Below are 20,635 nucleotides of genomic sequence, written 5' to 3' on the forward strand. Positions count from 1 at the left end.
CACCGGAACTCCGGTCTGCTAATGATTGGCAGTAGATTTTTTACGTGCCGAGTTGCCAGCCCTGACGCACAACCTTCAATGAAGGTACGCCCATTCACGCATGTCTCCATGCAGAAAACGCTCTAGCTGAGAATCGAACCGGACAGCGTCTTACTGTGAGACGACAATGTTACCGCAGCACCACCGCTGCAGTATGATCTGATCAAGAAAAAAATGTGGCTGTATGACTCTTGACTCAATTTCTATGAAACTTTTTACCATATGCTACATCTCAACACGCAGCAGACAGAAACACCTCAAAGATTCATGATACTCTGGCCTGTGACATTCTGTAGTGTTACTTAAGTGGCACTGGAATTTCCAAATTTGAGTATATCCAATAATAATCAAACTTCTGTTTCCTGTACACTTGGATTACCCAGCTGGATGTCTGGAGTCAAATGTGGAGCTCACATTCCTTTTAAGGCACTCATCAGTAAACTCTTGTTCAGAGAGCTGGTCTAACCAAAGTTGGTGGTGACACTTTGCTGGTTGCTTCCTCAACGTAACAAAAGCTGGTAACATTTGCTCCTTGATGACCACACCTACCCGTATAACAGTTGGTACTAAGAATAACAGAATTGTGTGTTTAAACTCTGCAGTTACAAAAATCATTGGAGTTCTTTTCCAGTTTTGATATACTACTCATAAATGCATATCATCCTTCTACACATTTATGGAATTGTGTACAGATGCCAAATGCCTAGGACTTCTTGCAAACATTTTTAAATTGCATAGGATATCAGCAGGCAATCTTATTGGCATCTCAAATGCTCATAGATGTCTGCAACTTCAGGGTAGTACTTTGCTCAGAGTATAAAGTGTTTTAGAATGTAGACCAGTAACTAGAGCAAGAGTAAGTAGTGGATGTAGTGAATAGTGATGGAGAAAGAGTCAAAATGCAGGTAAGAGAGGAACAGTACAAAAGAAAGGAGTGGAAAAAAAAAGTAAAGCGAAGGAATGATGGGTGACTGCTAGTGATCTGATGAAGAAAGAAAAGAAAAAAGTATACAAGTACTAATAAAAAGGAATAGCAGAAAAAATAATACAGCAAAAGACAAAAAAACTGTAGTATTTATAATGGACAAAAGTAAATAAGTAGGCAAATATGTGAGTAAAAGTGTTCAAGTAGTAATAGGAGCAGGATGCATCAGCTAACGTTTCCAGTCACTCATTTGTTTGCTGATTACTTTCTTTATCCATTTCTGGGATACATGGCAGCAAGAGTCTATGTTAGCATTCAATGGATAAAAGACAGAGAAAACAGTCCTAGATGGGACATCAGCCTATCACAGGATGTACATCCCCCACACACATAGCATGCATGCCTACAAACCATTCAGAAAAATGTTACAATGTAATATAATGTGCACCACACAGAGGAGATGGGAAAAGGATCAAAGGAAAATATGTAGAGTTACAAGTTAAAGAAATGCAATTGGGAATGTGCAAGTGATAAACAATGAAAATGTCTCAAGTGGTTTCAGAACTGCATATAAGATGTTGGGCTTTGAGTAAAAGAATCCCAGAAAGTAGCAAAAGGATAGTGAATGTTTTAAGTCCAGTTGAAAGGTGTGTGGCAGAACAACTGCACTGCAAAAACTGCTTGAATAAGAAGTCCTTTTATTCGAAAAAATACTGAATAAAACACAAGAAAAAAGTAAGCACTTTCACAGTGTATCCCACTGCTTCCTCCAGACGTATTTACAGAAAGGCCTAGCAATTCCATTTAAATACTCCTGTTGTAGTTAATCAGTTAATTAAGTTAAGCTAAATGATCCTTCCTTAAAGGTACATACATAAAAACACTTTTGGATAATATTACTTAAACATGAAAAGTGCTTTAAAACATGAAAGTGCTTTAAAATACATAATTTAAAAGGTACATAGAATATATATGAATGAAGATGATGATTATATATAGAAAAACTTTTAATATAAATATATAAATATAATTAAATAAACTTCCAAATAAATATATAAATATATTTAAATAAGCTTCCAGGTTTACATGCTTTTGCCACACACCTTTCTGCTGAATTTAATCTCTATTTGCTTGGGTGTGTCAGGCATTAATCCAGTTTCACCGGTGAGTTGTTTTTTTGTTTGAATGTTTTAAGGGGTGGCCAGTATGGATCAGGAAGTGAAAATATTTTAAAGACATAGAAAGTATCAGAAATGCTAATACCAGAATTATTTAAGGTAGAAGAAGGATGTGATCACAAGATATGTGACTCAATGGCATACAGAACATTGCATTAGTTTAAAACAAGCTTGAATAACTATTGCACATCCATGCTTCAGAAATGTAAAACAGTGTCCAAAGAGAGAGTGCAGAATAGGTCAGGATGTAGGGGAAGGTTTCACTGGAAGACCCCATTTATTGTGTGGAGTGAAGACGTGCAAGACACATGTAATAGGATGCACAAAGGAGGCTGGTGAAATTACCAGCTGAATGGTGCATCAGTCAGATGACTGTAATAACCTGTGAAGGAGCTTGCTAGATGCCAAAGGGCAGCTCATGTTGGATGTCAGACAGGTGAAAATCTTTTGAAAATCTGACTGCTGCTGTCCTGCATTCTGAGGTCTAGTTTGTTAATTTGTGCACTTGTGTGTCTGAGAGTTTGCATACATGTCATGTCAGGCCTTTCGAATGTCCCTATTCTGGAGCAACATTCCTATTTTCAGGCCTGATTTATTTCAGCACAGGATGTCCCTTTTTTGGAGGTATGTCCCTGTTTTAAAGCTTGATTTATCCTTTCACACAATTTTCTGAAAACCCTTAATCACATGTGATTTTTGAAGCTGTCTAGTAGACAGAAAACCACACTAAATGATAAACATGGTAGTGGCAACAGTAATTTAAAGAAAGTGCACACATCTTATATCTCCCATTTTCTGAAGCAAAAATAAATTACCTTGTGGTAGAATTTGCAATACAGTTCATTAAAGTCTACAGATTTTGCAGTGTCTCCTTGATAAAGTGCTTATATTTTTCCATTATTTTGTCACTCTCTCTTTTTTTAAACATGTAGTATCTCACATTCCTGCTGTGGAAACAGGAAGGGTTATGTAGGTATTCAAAATTTATGCTAATTAGATGTCCAGATTTTTAGCTGTATGTTCCCACTTTTCAAGGGCCTTGGTTTCTATTTTCAATGTCTGTGGGTTGAGAGGTGTGATGCATGTGTGTGTATGTATGTGTACCAAATATTTATTAACTGTTCTTCCATTATAATGAATAATATGAAAACATTTTAAGCCTAAACTGATTTTATTCATGTCTGAGTGGATTAATGCTTCTATGCCTGCACAAACATTAGTTTCTATTCTACTTTTACATTTTATAGTGCCATAGCACTATCCATTTATTTATAATTTTACAGTAATATATTTTCTTGATGTTTGAAAAAATATATATTATAACAGCTTACAGCTTTTTTACCTTATACTTAGCAAAATGAAGTTTGTACTGCTGAGTGACACTTGTCCTGTGCATCACAAAGATACAAGCAGTTACAACATTTTGTCTGTTAAGTCTAATGACTTAGTGACAGCTGTCATGTTTACTGATTACAGTGATTTAAGAGTTGAGATTCTATCAGATGATTTTGACTGTGGGTTTTGATCAAGTTCTGTGGAATAATTTTCATGAGGAAGAGTGCGGTTTAAGAGATGAGAAGTGAGCAATTTATGTAATGTTGAAGGTAATGACACTTGTTATAGAGAAAGAAAACATTTATGCACTGTATAATGCATGATAACATGCTATTATGTTTTCTTTTTCAAATAATGTATGTGTGATATGTCTTAAGCAGTAATTTAAGAAATGCTTTACTTATGTTGTAAAACTGGAAGGTTTGTTTAGCAGATTTTTGGAAAAATGTGTTGCTTGCTTACAAAGCAGACTGAGATAATGTTAAAAATATCTAACAATGTTCAGCCAAAATAGTAGCCTCAAAATGGTTCAGCACAATTATATCCATGCAAAGGGATCAGGCACACAACTCTGACCTGAATTTTCTTAGAAAACCAGTTAAGTGGATCATGCATAAAGCACTGCATGTTCATATATTTTTTCGTGTATATTTGTGTCTCTGCTTGAAAGATCTCTGCATCCTAAGTCAGGGCAGATGGCTACATTCCTGAAGTACAAGCATACATGTCTAGGGCTATATTTGAACAATGTACCTGTTTTGGTCATGGTGTAGGAAATCTACTTAAGGAAATGAATGGCAGGTGGAAAATATTAATAAAAGTAGTTTAACCATAGAAGCAATCTGCATAATTGTGTCAGGATTCAGATGAGAATTTATTAATTATCCCCTTGTTATTTGTTACATGACCTGTATGATTCCATGTCAGATTGTGTTAAGGCTCTCAGATGTGGGCAGCTACAAACAAACGTATACACACTAACTTCTTAGGTATAGACTAGCTCTATGCCATTACCTTATGAAACCAGGTTTCGTAACATGGTATTAGATTACAACCTCTTTAGTGTAGTCACCAAGGCACCCACAAATACCAGTAAAACAACCATTTTTTGCATTTTCTTCACAAACTGTCCAAACATATCAAAATATGGCTAGCAATGGCGGCTTCATAGATCAGGTTGTTATCAATGTTTCTATTCTGTCAGGGTGAACGGGTGGCCCAAAGGTCTAGATGATCTTACTTCACGGCTTCATCTTTTGACATGTTGAAGGCTTATTATAGGCTATGTCATGAACTCTCAGTCTGTAATGTGAGCTGCAGTGCTTGTTCTTATGCTGTTTTGGTATTCATTCCCAACACTGTAATATAATCTAAATGTGGAATCTGATGAAAAACAGCATTCTGCTTTCAGAAGGGTTTTCTAACAATAAAAAAATGTAAAGGAAAAATTCTGTCCATTTTTACTTCATCTTTTTTGTGCAGTTATTCAACTTTATAACTGCCTAACAGTTGTTGCAGGATTCTTCTCATTCACTCCTTCAAGGGGCTCAAATCTTGACCAATGTAGTGACCTCCCTAACAATCTTTCTCACTCAATCATTCTGCCTTTGCTCCTGAATCACTCAGGTTTGAACATGCCATTCTACTAATTTCTCTTCTCTTCTTTACTTCCTTTCCATTTTAAATGCTTCCACCTTCATTTTTTTCTCTAGAGAGCTATTTCCCTATTGTTCAGTCATTTAAAAAATATGTTCATATATCTGCATATGCCCTTCTGCAAAATTCCAGGCTTTGAAAGCTTCTCCAAAGCCAACTTCATGCTGCTCAAGTCAGAAGTGACAAACTTCATGACACCCATGCAGACGGGAACTGAAAGTTCGACTGCTGAATCCTACACTAAGGCACTGTACGAGCACATCCACTCGTGCATGAATCGTGCCATCCCAAACAGAACCAAGATGCTCTCCTCCAAAAAAAGGAAGCCAATCTGGTGGTCCCTTGCCATAAACAAACTATACAACAGAAGGAAGAAACTGTTGCAGCAAAGAGGAAAATCCCAGGATGCAAAATACTCCCTTACCAGCCTAAGTAAGAAGCTGAGATCCCTCATAAAATCCTCCAAAGCCAGTTACGAAAATAAAATTGCCAAAGATTCCAAGGACAGCCACAAGACATTCTATAATTATGTCAAGAATCCAAATGGCAATGCTCAGATCTGCTCTGAGCTACAACAGAATGGCATTAAATATATTGATCCCAAGGATCTTGCCAATATCATGGCAGATGGATTCAGTGTCAACTTCACCCCCCTCTCACCCCCTAAAGGGCCCAAATTCCGGTAATCATGGCCACACAGGTAAAAAACGCACTCTCCAAAGCTAAGAATACAGCATCCATGGGACCAGACGACATCCTGGGCTGTGTACTACATGAACTACAAAATGAACTGGCGCCTCACCTAAGTGTCATGTTTAATCATAGCCTCACCTCAGGCTTCATGCCCAATGAGTGGCACACAGCTTCAGTTATCCCATTCCACAAGGGGGGATCCACCTTGGATCCCGGGAACTATCATCCCATCAATCTGACGAGCCTGATCTGCAAAGCCATAGAATGTATTATCATGGAACTTATAAACAAAGACATTGGCAACCTTCAATCACTGAACCCCACTAAGTGTGGTTTCACAAAGGGCCGATCTTGTCTCCTCAACCTGAATGACAACTTCGAATCAGTCTCCAGAGCCATGGATGAGGGCAAGGTGGTCCACACAGCCTATCTGGACCTCGCCAAGGCCTTCGACACCATCCCCCACTCTGGAATTATAGATAAACTTACTAAGCTGGGCATTAATCCCTACGTCATTCAATGGGTTGCCAATTGGCTTACTGACAGAACCCACACTGTAAAAGTAGTCGACTCCAAATCCAGCTCCAGACAAGTGACAAGTGGAGTACCTCAGGGTTCAGTCCTGGGACCGCTCTTGTTTGACATCTACTTCTCTGAAGTACAGGCCAGCACTAAGGGACTCTAGCTAACAAAGTTCACAGATGACTGCAAACTGGGAGCTATTATTGTATCCCCAAATGATGTGGAAATTCTACAAAAGGGCCTTACAGAAACAGATGCTTGGTGCCAGAGCCATGGGCTCAAGCTCATTGCCAAGAAATGTATAGTTATCCCCTTTGGAAAAAAACATGTACCCATGAATTACCACATAAGTGGCAGTACACTAAACACCGAAAGTGTGATAAGGGACTTAGGGACACAGGTGGACAATGGTCTCACCTTCGATAACCACATCGCCAAAACAGTCAGGAAATCCTTCCATGTGGCACACCTCATCACTAAGGACTTTTCATCCAGAAAAAAGGAGGTCATTGTCCCACTGTACTCTTCCCTCATTAGACCCATTATAGAGTAAAACGCCCCATTTGGTATGTACCTTACAAGACATCTGCAACAACTGGAAAGGCCACAGAAATGCCTCACTAAAAAAATCACAAGCCTAAAGCAGATGCCCTAAGCTGACCATCTAAAAAAACTCCAGCTATACTCCATCGCATATTGCCTACTCAGAGGTGATCTCTGCTTAACATACAAGGCCATGTCAAACCCAGAGCTGTTGGACATGCTACACTTAAAGAAATCCCAATCCCTCAGAGCCACATACTCCAGGGATCTAAACCTGGTCATCACAATGAACAAAACATGCTGGAGGGATAAGTTCCTGACCCTGAGACTTCCCATACTCTGGAATAGGCTGCCCATACATGTCAAGCTGAGTGCCTCTTTGGGCCTCTTCAAAAGGAATCTTGACAATTGGATGGGAGATAGGAAATTCACCCCGGGGATCATGTCAGTTGCCCTGCAAGACAGGAGACCAGGGAAGTAAATATTCTGGGAAGAACTAGCCAGGGAATTGTTATGGCTAGGTTTGTATAGGCCCTAGGGCCGATAGTCTAGTACCAACCTATGAATCTATGAAATGGGGGGACAAAGGTACAAAAATAGGAAAACATTTTAAATGTTGCTCTTGGAAACTTATAAAGTTGCTAGAGTTATACGGTTTGTTTTAACATACATTTTTCTGAAGGATTTGAAGTCTGACATTCAAATGTATGTCATTATTTAGTGACTTCGGTTCTTAGATCATTGCAGTAATTTGCCAGAAAACCACAATTTTTATGTGGAACAGAACAAAAATATAATCCAAAAATCTGGATACTGTGTTCTGCAAAAAATCTGGGCACTTAAGAGGTATGATCTGGGTCCCTGCCTACCGCAATCACCTGACCACCTCCTGCCATACCAGCATCACCCACTCCAGGTAGCTTTATTGCTGGCACTGTTGTGCCCACCAGTAGCAGTGTCAGTGGAGGTGGTAACACCTTCATTAGCCATTTTTAGCTGCAAACATTGTTGGGGAGATCATCGACAGTAGCTTGAATGCCCAAATCAGCCAGATGGAGATTCTCCTCCAGTGACTCATTGAATTGCGTCCCTGACCAATACTGTCTCCACCATCTGAGACAGGGCCAGTGGTGATGGTACCCAGTGTGGTGAGTAATCTCCCACTGGGTCACAACTGACAGAGACTGCAGCTGTGGGCACCCCATCCTATCTCTCATGCTGGTGATCATCTCCTTTTTGTGTCAATACCCACTCCTCTAGGTTGTCCAGTCCTCCCCTCACCATTGTCTTCCCTCAGTTCATCTGAAATCTCCTTCACCATTGTACTCCCCCTCCATCATTGTGTTATCACACACCCTGCCATTCATGTCTGTCTTCCCATTACCTAACTTGACACTCTAACTTTCCTCTTACATACTTTACTTCCTTCACCAATTTTTCCTTCTCTTTATGCAAGAAAAATAGGCACCTGTGCCCAAAAAGAAAATCTCCACCTTCCCACCTCCATCCTGCTCATTCCTTGGTTGCACACCTTCTGTTCTACCCTCTGCTTGCTATGTTTTTTCATTTCTTTCCTATTCTCCCATTTACATCCTTTAATCTGGTCAAAATTAACAAACACACCTGACTTATGCCCACACAGGGCTTCCAAATCAGTTATGTTGTGCTTGCACTTTTCACAGTGGGAAAGGATGAGCACCATCAGTGCCCATATCACACAATGGCACTGCTCATCATTTTATAAGGTGCTACGCTGCCATGTGTCATACCTCCAACTATTATGTACAACCACATCCAACACAATGTATGTTGGCCATGGTAGGCACTGGCTGCGCACATAAATTGACAGTCAAGCCGCAACAGTTGGCAGATACAACATAAGCAGTAACTGTCAAGGTATGAGGACTCCCCTTGCAAAGTATTATACTGACAGTTACGGCTTTGGATAATGGATTAGACTCCCAAGATGGTTTCCCAAGGAGTCATCACTGAATCTATTATTCTTTCATTCTACAGTTGTGTGACACCCAACTGTTATATGTTTCCTTGAAACATTTTGTCTCACTGATGCTGTAACTCTTCCTGTAAATTAAGTGCCTTGAACAACACTAGTGATCCTCCTAGTGTCATCTTCTTTCTGTTACTACTTCCCACAAGTTATTTTCTTTTCTCTGGGTCATAAACCAGATCAGTACACAAGTCTTGTGACTTTTTGAGGATGCCACATAGCTTCTTTCTCAAGCTGCAGCTGTGCAGACGAGGTCATGCTGAGCACCGTTGTGACACATGCTCGGCAAAAAGAACCTTACTGCTGCTCATATGCCCTGCAGCCGTACCATGCTTCTATACAGTCTTTCTGAAGTCCCTGCTGCAGCCACAGCCAGAACATTTAATGAGATGCTCAACAGTGACCCTTGTCTGGCCACTTTCATCAGTAATGAACCTTGGGGCTCATCTCACATGCATAGTAAACTGAGGAGGGCTGGCCATTGCCATGACAATGTTTCTGAATCTCAGGGTATCTGTTTTTGTTCACAAATTATGGAATGCTGCTCCTCATTCTAAGTTATCATTTAACAGGCTTAGAGTTTTGCAAATTATTTTAGTAGTTTATACTCAAAGTATGCAGTATTGCAGTAGCTTTCGTACAGTTATTTTTAAGTAAAAATTATTTCCTGCAGAGTTAGGGACAGGGGTTTATTTGGAAGGATATTAAATTATGTTTTGTTGACAATTATATAATCTCAGTAAATGCAGTTAATTAAAAGAAGAACAGCAAAATAATTACTGAATAAATTGCATAAAATGAAATAAATTAAGCTGGGTAACTGCAATAGCTAACTAATGAAATGTTCCTAACAATTATGTACATATATGCATATGTAAATGTTTAATGAATATAATAGCAGTACATTTTGTTTAGTAAGTGATTTATAATAATTCTGTTTGGTGAAGAGAAAATGGGCTTATCTGATTCATTATTTTGCGCTACTGTATTTTGTCTTCTATTTTTCTATAAATCAGTGTTTTATCAAAGTTCTTTAAGCCCAGTGAGAGTCATAAAACTGATCTTTGCACAAGCGTGCAGCCCCACCCCTTACACACACATGCATGTGCGTATGGACACACACAGTCACTTACTCAGATGAGGTCACTTGCATTTATTTTATAGCTTGACTAGGAACAAGTAGTTCCAACTATTATGTTTTCTCAGAACACAGGGTTTCCCTGGAGAACACTTTGGGGGAGGGGATTAGCTTCTGCAGGAAAACACATGTTCTCTGTCGCTGTCTCTCTCCCTCTCCCTCTCTCTCTCTCTCTCTCTCTCTGTCTGTCTCTCACTTTTTCTGACGCGAGTGCTCTCTCTCTCTCTCTCTCTCTCTCTCACACACACACACACACACACACACACACACACACACACACACACACACACACACACACACCTCATAGATAGATAGATATACCTTTTGTCACAGTTTTCTGCAGTCTCTTGACAAAATTGCTTATATGTCCTGCAGAACAGGCATTTACGCAGCCAAATATGATTTTTAAAGGTATGGGACAATAAGTAGAAAAGTCTTACTATCGATCTGTCCCTGAATGTCTAATGCTTATTGCTGTATTATTATAGTGCAGCTGAATATGGTGGTATTGTTGTCAGATGGAGTGAGCACAGCTTACCCAGAATAGTCACATTTCCCCATGCATTTACCCATCTGTGAGTACTAGTTATTAATTTATCTAACTTGTGACTGGGACATTATTTCTGTAGTAAGATATAGCCAAGGAACTTTGGGGTCTTTGGTTTCTGTGTATATCCTGTGTATTTATTCTGCCTTTTTTGTTTTATTGTATGTTAGTGATTATTCTGCATGTATTGTTATATAAAATAGGGGAGAGAGCATGAACGAAAGTGTCATAGTCCAATAATACAGCCATAAAATGCCCTGAATAAGTCCTCTGCATGTACTGTCATATAAAAAAGTCAGAGAGCCAGAAAAAGAGTGTAGTAACCCATTAAGAAAGGTAAAATATGTCTGGAATAACATCTCTGCAGGTACTGTCATATAAAATAAGTGAGCGAGCCCAAAAAAGAGTGTTCTAACCTATTAATAAAGGTATAATATGTTCTGAATATGTCTTCCATATGCACTGTACTATCAAATAAAGGAGAGAGCCTGTGGAAAAGTGTGTAATGTAATTAATAAATGTATAAAACCTGGAGTGTGTCTGTGTCACTTACTTTGAAATGTTGTTGTACCCTTGCATTATACAAATAGTACTGTTTTAATAATTGCTGGCAATCCACAGTTGGGCAGTCCCATCTAAAGGGGGTGATGGAAGTGCTAGTATCTGTGAAGTATATATACAGTCCTCAAAAGTCAGTGACTGGTTGGCATGCATAAGTAAATCTGGCACACGAGTAGCTTGTTAATTTGTTCCCCAGAAATGTGAGTGTGCTACAAGAAATGCAGGGTTATGTACAAATTGAACTGAAAATGTCATGTGAACACATCCAGATATGTAGATAAAGAAATATAAATAAAAGCAAGAAATATGTACCAGTAACATCTGCATCTTGGACAATTAGTATGTCAGATATAGGACAGGTATATAATGAACTAGCCAAACCTATTACACAACCTAAAGCATGTTGGTAAGTGTAATAATACATGTAGGGGATATACACCTGCAGTCACTAGGAATGTAGTGTAGACTAAAGGTACTTATAAGATGTTAATTGAGGTTTCTTTCTACACCCTACTGTATGTGCATAAACCATGCAATTCCACACCTCAAGGGGTATGTGTAATCTCAAACATTTGTTGGGACATATGTCCTGTTGTTCTATAAATATCTGCATTCACTTTGATGCATGTGCCCTTTTCAAACACCACAATCATGGTGGCCTGTTGCCACAAATCATCCCTGCATGCTGTTGGAATGTCCACTGTCGTTCAATATATGCATGTGTTATGCTTGCTGTTCAACTGTTGGAACTTTGGTGTGTTGGGTTAATGGGATTATTACTGCATGCTTTTACAACTAATCTTGAATGCTGTTGTTTATGTTGTAATTAAACACACCTAATCACAGAACGTATGGGAGGGCCAGTCCCAGCGGACCCACCTGTCCCTCCTCAGCTGGCGAGTGCAGCTGGTGAGTGCACCTGGCACCAGCAGGTCCAGTGCCCAGCCCGGGCTCCCCTCCTCCATTGGTCCTGTGCCACCTTCGGGTGGAAGCGCTGCAGGGGATGGGGCTCGTCCCGCCCCGTGCAAGCGTGGGTGGAGAAGGGCCACCTGTCACCCTTTGAAAGGTTCGGGTTGTGGTGGGTAGGGAGATCCAGTGTTCAGTCGCTGATCCCCTACACCAGCTCGAGGCAAGAGTGGTGCATCTCACGGGTGAGCCTGCCTGTCCTACGCAGCCCCCAGCACAGCCACCCTCAGGCTGTGAAGATTCAGTGGTGACTGCCCATGGGTGGGGATCTCAGTTCCACGCTTATCATCTGTTACTGCACAGATATCGATATTCTCAATACTGAGGAGAGTCCTGAGTGGGCGCATTGTGAGGGTAACACATCTGGTGTTGAGCAGCATTACCCTTAGTTTATTTTACCCTGTAATGTCTATGGAGGTGGGTTTGTCTTTTGAGCCTCACTTATAAAAGGCACTATGGGGGTGGCAAGAGCCTTAGTCAGTATTCGAAAGTCCAAGGGTGACAGGTGCAAGCTGTCCATAGTGAAGCTATGTGGCATGTCGAGCATGTAACCCCAGGCTGACAGACACTGGATCCCCGTTGAATGACACTAATATGTTAGCCAACTGTTAAAAGTGATCATTTTGTTTGTATACTGTGACATCATTCTTGGTGAGTGTAAGATGCTACACAAGGTCAGGGTCATACTGGCCTGGGCTACATGATCAGGGAGTTCCTCTATGTATCATGTCATGTAGTCCAGGGAGGAACGTTTGAGGTTATTCACACCAGCATGGACAATGATGGAGCCATTTCTGTACTTGCTTTGGAGTGACCTGAGTGCATGTGTTATGTGGTGGATCCTGGCACCCGACAGACAGCTCAAAGTGACCATCCCCTTGTTTGGCCTGGTGAGTGGGACGTCAGTGTGTCTGACAATAAGTGTCACCTATTACAAGTGTATTAGGTGTGTTGTTTAGCCCTAAGGACAGTGACTGTGTGGCATACTGACTTTGTGAACTATGTGATATGTGGGTATTGTAGTGGGGTAGCAGTTGTTTGTGTGTCTGCTTTGGAGGTCTCTTCTGCTTAGGCAGAGTTTATTTAGAGCCTCCGAGTATGTTTATGTGTGATAATGTAGTTTGATTGCTGTCGCTATAGGTCTATGTGAGACTGGTTTTGTGGTGTGTGTGGTTACCTTCACCACCTGATAGACTGTGCCAGTCATGGGTCAAGAGAGCTCAGCCTCCTGTATGTCTATATAGTTGGATCTCTCACATATATTTTAGTTTACTGGGAGGAGGAGAGGGTTGTCAGTGTACATAAGGCAGTTGTGACATTGTGTCAAAATTCCAAAATTCACCAGCTGGACTGGAGAGTACACACGAAACCGACCCCTGGACATACCAGGATATTATGATGACATACTCTGTTGACTGATCACAAAGGATCAGTAGGGTGTTAAGTGTGTAAAAGAGTATAACAGGGGTTTAGTGCTCAGGTTTGTCGGTGTTTTGTAATGAGTAGCTGTGAAGGAGTCCAGACTGAAACATGACACCTCCTTCTGCTATGTCATAAATAGCAATGTACACTCATATATGTCCTGAGTCAGGGCCAACTGTACCTGACTGACAATGCCGACATCCTGTCAGACAGGCCCATATATACATACCCACCTCCCACTGATGAAAGGCCCCATCATCATACCAGGAGATATCACATGTACAATGGGTAAACAGCTCCGCTCAAAGCCAAAAGCATGGCAGCAATTGGATTACATTGTTTCCCTATATGTGTTATGAGTGAAAAACAGAAAAAACAGACCCTGCACCTGAACGGTCTGTTGAGCCTCACCCTCTCCACAGGATCTGAAACCGTTGAATATGTTACAGCAACATATGGCACTTCCCACAAGTGTTGGTGCACAACACACCATGGGTAGTATAGTCCAATAAGCCTTTGAAGTCTGATCTGCAAGGCCATGGAGTCCATCATGATTGAAGTCATATACAGAGCTATTGGAAGCTGACAAACACACAACCCTATCAACTGTGGTATGTTCATGGGCAGATCATGGTTTCCAAACATGCTAGACTGTTTGCAAGGCAGCCACCCAGGACATACATCACTGAACGGAGCTACACATATCCCACATAGACTTTCAATAGCCCTTTATCAACATCCCAGACACATGTCGTATGCACAAAATCAACACTCTGTGCATAAATATGTGTTGTCATATGAAGGAATGGCAATTTGTCCACAGATAGATGACACAAGCAAAGAATTATGGGGTCCTGTTCAAGCTGTTAACACCTGTTGACCCACATGGTTCATTCCTGGGATTGCATAAAACAAAGTGTACACACATTACCATGTCCAATCTTATGATGTCAGCATCCTACAAATATAGCAGGAGAAACAAAACTACCCAGTGAAGCAAATAGCGTGTCGTGTTAATGTGTATCTCTCTAGTATCATAACATAGCTAGGTAGGGGTTCGAAACCTGCAATTGCTGACTGTGTGTGTGTGTTTCCTTTGAGAGGAGTGCCCTTTTTGGAGACTGGGAAAACACATTAAAAGAGATACAATCCTCTTTGGAAAGTCTGATGATGTCAGGATCCTACAAATATAGCAGGATAAAAAAAGCAACCCCGTAATGCATATAGTGCATCGTGTTAATGCATATCTCTCTAATATCATAACATAGCTAGGTAGGGGTTTGAATCCTGAAATTGCTGACTGTGTATGTGGGTGTGTGTATGATTACCTTTGAGAGGAGTGCTCTTTTTGGAGACTGGGAAAACACATCAAAAGAGGTACATTCCTATTTGGAAAGTGTGCTGATGTCAGCATCCTACAAATGTAGCAGGAGAAAACCAAACACCCAATAAAGCATGTAGCGCATCATATTAATGTGTATCTCTCTAGTATCATAATCTAGTTAGGTAGGGGTTTGAATTCTGTAAACGCTGATAGTGTGTGTGTGTGTGTGTGAGGGGGGGGTGTGAATACTTTTGAGAGGAGTGCTCTTTTTGGAGACTGGGAAAACACATTAAAAGAGGTACATTTCTCTTTGGAAAGTGTGCTGATGTCAGCATCCTACAAATATAGCAGGAGAAAACAAAACACCCAGTAAAGCATATAGTGCATTGTGTTAATGTGTATCTCACTAGTATCATAACCTAGTTAGGTAGGGGTTTGAATCCTGCAATTACTGAGTGTGTGTGTGTGTGTGTGTGTGTGTGTGTGTGTGTGTGTGTGTGTGTCTGTGTGACATTGTTGGACAATGCGGTGTGGGTTTTGCTTTTACTATGGTATGACATATCAGGATTAAAACAGTATGTGCTTTGCACACATCAGGTATCTGTGTGGCAAATAAATATATGTACATGTGACCTCAATTAGTACATAGGTGTGAAGCCTGCATACTACATGAATACATTTGTTTCCTTTGACAGATTGTGTCGCTGCTTCACAGACGTAGGTCACATATGTATGTATGTGAGAAGGCCGGCCACTGTAGTGATCTGTGGCCAAGGTCATCTGTGCCACACACACCCATGACAGTTACTATAGAGTAGTGTGAGTGAGGGTACATGCCTGGGGTATATGTCAGACATGTTCATACACAACAAGGTCTGGCAATAATGGACAGTCATTATAGGTGTACAACAGCCTTGTGGATATGCATACAGGCCCCTAATGTCTTATGTGATACACCGAGGGACTCCACAATACCTCTGGATATGTGGATACCAAGGGACAGATGACATAACACTTGGCTGTATGTACACATTGCTACCCAACATACAAGTTTGGGGCTACCACCTATGTGGTACTGTCAGGATAGTATGTATAGTAAATGTGGATGACTATGCTATAGTTGATGTAGAGCTATACAGCATGTGTCAGACAACAGGTATCTGTCTGTATGATACCCTTGTGTAGGATATGTGCCCCATCCAGAGAATGCATTGTAGGCCAATGCATGCATTTACAGATGTGGATGGACATATCCCTAGTGTGTTTGCATGTACCTAAGAGGGCTATATGCCAAACAGGTATGGTCCCAGGAACGGGTGGCGGTCAATACCACTGGTTACTGTTATAGTATAGTACCAGAAGGATTCAACTGTTACTGAGTTCCCCACATCTGTGTGTCAGTTGTCAGGACATCATCTAATGATTAGTTATGGTCAAGCTGTTGAGGTTGTGTAGACTACCAGAATGCAAAACATTGACAGATATTAACAGTATCACCCACAGCATAGTGTCAAACCATGTCATACACACACGTGTACCCATGTTAGAACATATCTGTAGTAGAATGCATACTGGCCATCGAGAGATACTATTAGATGTTAACAATGTGTAATACAGGGTATGTCTCACATCCCATGTGTCCACTATGCACGTACACGCAGACAGTGCGCACCCACCATGTTCACAGATGTACACCTGCTAATCTGTGCTGCACACATCACACACGTACTGTCCATGCACTGACACATGCTGGCAACAATATACACTTCAGCCACGTGGCACATGGGCGGACAATACATACTCAGACTTAACACTGGTATAAACAATGCTACATTCACAGTCATAGCTTTGATGTATCATGCTTGCTCAGATATACCTACAAGGATATCATTACACTTTCCTGTTGACAACATGCTAATATTGCTACACTGATATAATGTTACCCTGTGCATCAGCACCATATTGGCCTGTTCCTGCATCAATGTTACAGATGACAGGAGGGGGCACAGGTGTCATCATATGCACAGGGTGTGTTGTTGGTTTGCCAAAGCCCGACATTGACCCATCCAATCGACGTGTATGTGTGTGTGTGTGTGTGTGTGTGTGTGTGTGTGTGTGTGTCTGTGTGTGTGTGTGTGTGTGTGTGTGTGTGTGTGTGTGTGTGTGTGTGTGTGTGTGTGTGGGACAACAGTACAGCGTGGGCCAATGCTGATGTAATGTGTGTATGTATGTGTGAGCCCTAGTTGTTTGGTTAATGTGTGTGTGTCTGCATGCACACAGCTCCACCATGTGGCTGCCATATACAGGAGGTTGTGGGACAGCCACAGACTGTACCTGCCAGGCTGTACAGATCATTGTCTCTGGCCATGGACATGGTACCTGTGCCTGGCAGGAGTGCTACGGACAGTATCCGGTACCAACCCTGATTGGGTACTATCATCAGAGGCAGAGGTATGTTGAGTGGACCCATGTCCCTGCTGGGACTGGCCAGAGCCACGTGCACATGGTCTACTAGGATGGTCAATCGACAGGCCAGCCCCAGCATTGTTGGGGCTGGTACTGCCACTACAGGAGTGGCTGTGATCTCTGGCTCATGGAAAAAACCTTGTGGAGGGCATCTAATGTCTCCCCCCAACATCTATCAATGACCTCGGTGTAATTCCAGATGGCACCGGCAAGGTCACGAATGCTGTCATTGATAGCGGTGTAATGGGCCCTCTGCTCCTTTAGCCTGTGTCTGGTGTACCATTCCATACATGCCTGTGCCTGCATTACAGCCCGGAACATACTTGAGGTCGTAAGACCTGTGGGGGCACGTCTGCCAGGGGCATTACGACCAGCGGTGCTCCCACGAGAACCCCTGGACATCTCCCTATGTGGTACCATTCCAGTAATCCAGGTATGGCTGCTGTGAGGGGATGCAAGTACCATGGATACCACACTATCCTGGTTAATGCCAACTGTATGCTGTCCCTCGGCTAAGGCCATTGGTGATGAGGGATGTATTGGCAGTATGAGTGTGCGCATAAATGGGGTGGATAGCTCTGTACTGTTGATCGGCGGACCAATGACAGACCCTGTCAAACCTGCGTGTACCACAATACATGTCTCATCATCTCCACTATTTGTGGCAGTGACTTCAGTTTCACTGCTGCATTCACATTCAGCCACCCCAACCTCAGCACCTGTGAGAGGAATTCAGGAAACACACTTTACAATCTGTACATGATGTTAGCACACATGAACATGTGCACACATGCACACATGAACACATGCACACATGCACACATGAATACATGCACACATGCACACATGTACACATGAACACAACACATGCACACATGAGCACATGCACACATGCACACATGAACACATGCACACATGAACACATGCACATGTGCACGTATGAACACATGCACACATGAACACATGAACCCATGCACACATGAACACATGCACACAAATGCACTCCTCACTACTGCAGATACACACACACACCAGCAATCCAACACATACTCAATAGTGGGTGAAGGTGGGTGACAGTATCACAAGGCAAACAGTCACCTCACATGTGTCAGCATGCAAAATATGTGTTGCTCAAGACCATGCAGTGCGAATGTAGACGGCGCTAGTTAATAATAGTATACATGGCTTTGATGCATGTGTGTAATTGTTCAGTGATTGGCTACACCCTGGAACACAATGTGTACATGGCCACAACATTGCTGCACAAGTATTATTAGCTCTGCAATGTCCTGTGCACCATCACTCACAGGTATACATACCATGGCTGCATGTGTTATCTGTGTGACTATGCCTATCCAATGTGCAGTATGGTGTTGCCACAAGTGTGTCTGATGCTCTGTGTATTGCATGTCATTGAGGCAGCTACTGACATTACTGAGCTGTGCAACGTCTTACAGCAAACATGCACAGCATGCATTATGTGTAGGTGTGTTACGTGTACATGGCCTACACCTCACCTATAACATGTACATTTCATTACCAATATTGCAGTTATACCACACTCACCAGCATGGATTGTATGCCCTGCTGTCACATCAGAGGGACCTACAAGGATTTGAGAGAGTACGTCAGTGGCCACAACTGTGGCATTGCTACTGTGGGTTTGCTAAACTACAGTAAAACAACAATCGACAGTCACAGGTGTACAGATAAAATTCCAAATATCAGTATTGCACAACACTAGGCAGCACAACTGCTAAACACACAGTACACATCTCACGTATACATAATCTAACAATACAGGTAACTGTAGTCTACAGATAGGGCATGTTACCTCCACGCTCCATGTCAACATGCTGGGTTACTCCGGCCTCCATGACGACATATGTCTGTGGCAGTTGCTGTTGTTGTCCAGGAGCCACAATGCTTAGGAGCAGCTCCTCCACTCTGGTGAGGGGGGGGGGTGTATGGCCACCCCACCACCTGTGGCAAGCTGTTGTCTATAGATATCAGATGCATGCCGCCGGACATGTCTAATTAAATCACTGCAGTGATGGCGTACCTGCTCATATGTCCAGTTATGCATGCCTATGTCATTTACCTGATGAACAAGATCTTGCCACAGTGCAGTCCACTCATGCTGGTGCTGGCTGCTTCTGGAAAACAGCAGTGAGTAGTGCTGCACCAGGCTGTGGTGGATTACCTTTTCCTCCGCTGCTGTGTAACAAGTGTTACATTGGTGGGCCATCAGTCTGAAAGAGAAATGAACAATATGTGTGAGCGAGTCCTGTGGCAGCCTTTACACCCTTACCCACAGATATCACTTCACTGCCATATATACTATCCATTTGTCTGTCAGAGGATACACACATTCAATACCACATATTGGTTCTCAGGCCACAACTGACTATCAGTGCCTGGCACACTCTATATATCAAGCCACTATACAACAGTACCCGGCACACTGTTTGTGACACAGTGCACAACCTCAACACAGGGGTATATATCACGCCAATGCATGAACAAAGATGTCATCCATTGCAATGAATGTAAAGTACAGTTACATTAGTACCAGTAAACCACCCTAGTCGTTGATGCCATACCCCTGCCTAACATATGTGCACAGTTGTTAATATAGGTGGCATACTGCTGTAACAGAGTATATATGTTGCTAGATACACACCCTATACCCTGTATATACCCTGTAACACACATATGATTGCGAGCATGGTACAGGCATAATTACACACACATCAGACAAACATAACACACCACTGTATGCCAACACAGATGAGCTTTGCCTGTGTACCATACAGTACTGTGTGCCACTACTTACAAACCCTTATACCTGAGGTATGTACTCTGTGCAGACTACAGGAAACACACAAGACAGTGTTTCCAAGCAATGTGAACATACACCATACTGTGCTGTTTAGGCCTATAGCTTCAGGTAGTACTACAGTTCATATGGGAGTTGGATTCACCAGCAGTACCACTCACTAAGCATACATGTATTGCTTTAGCCTACAGTGGGACACTGCAGTCATCAACAAGGAACTACGTCACAACGTATGCCATACTACTATGTCTGCCTAGCAATAACATACACATCTTTTGCTGGCCTCACAGCTAGGACAGACACTACCATGTCAGATACAACTTCACACTAAGCTATCACACCTTTACAGACCTTGCATGCATTCAGCGTTACACTCATTCAACCTCACATAGTAGGTATTGCATTGAGTACATGTGTGAGTACATAGTGTCATAGGCATGTAATATGCTATTGGCCCTAGGGCCTACAACAGC

Source organism: Protopterus annectens, chromosome 6.part0 (assembly GCF_019279795.1).
Source record: "Protopterus annectens isolate FY-2018-M chromosome 6.part0, PAN1.0, whole genome shotgun sequence".
In the NCBI taxonomy this organism is placed as follows: domain Eukaryota; kingdom Metazoa; phylum Chordata; order Ceratodontiformes; family Protopteridae; genus Protopterus; species Protopterus annectens.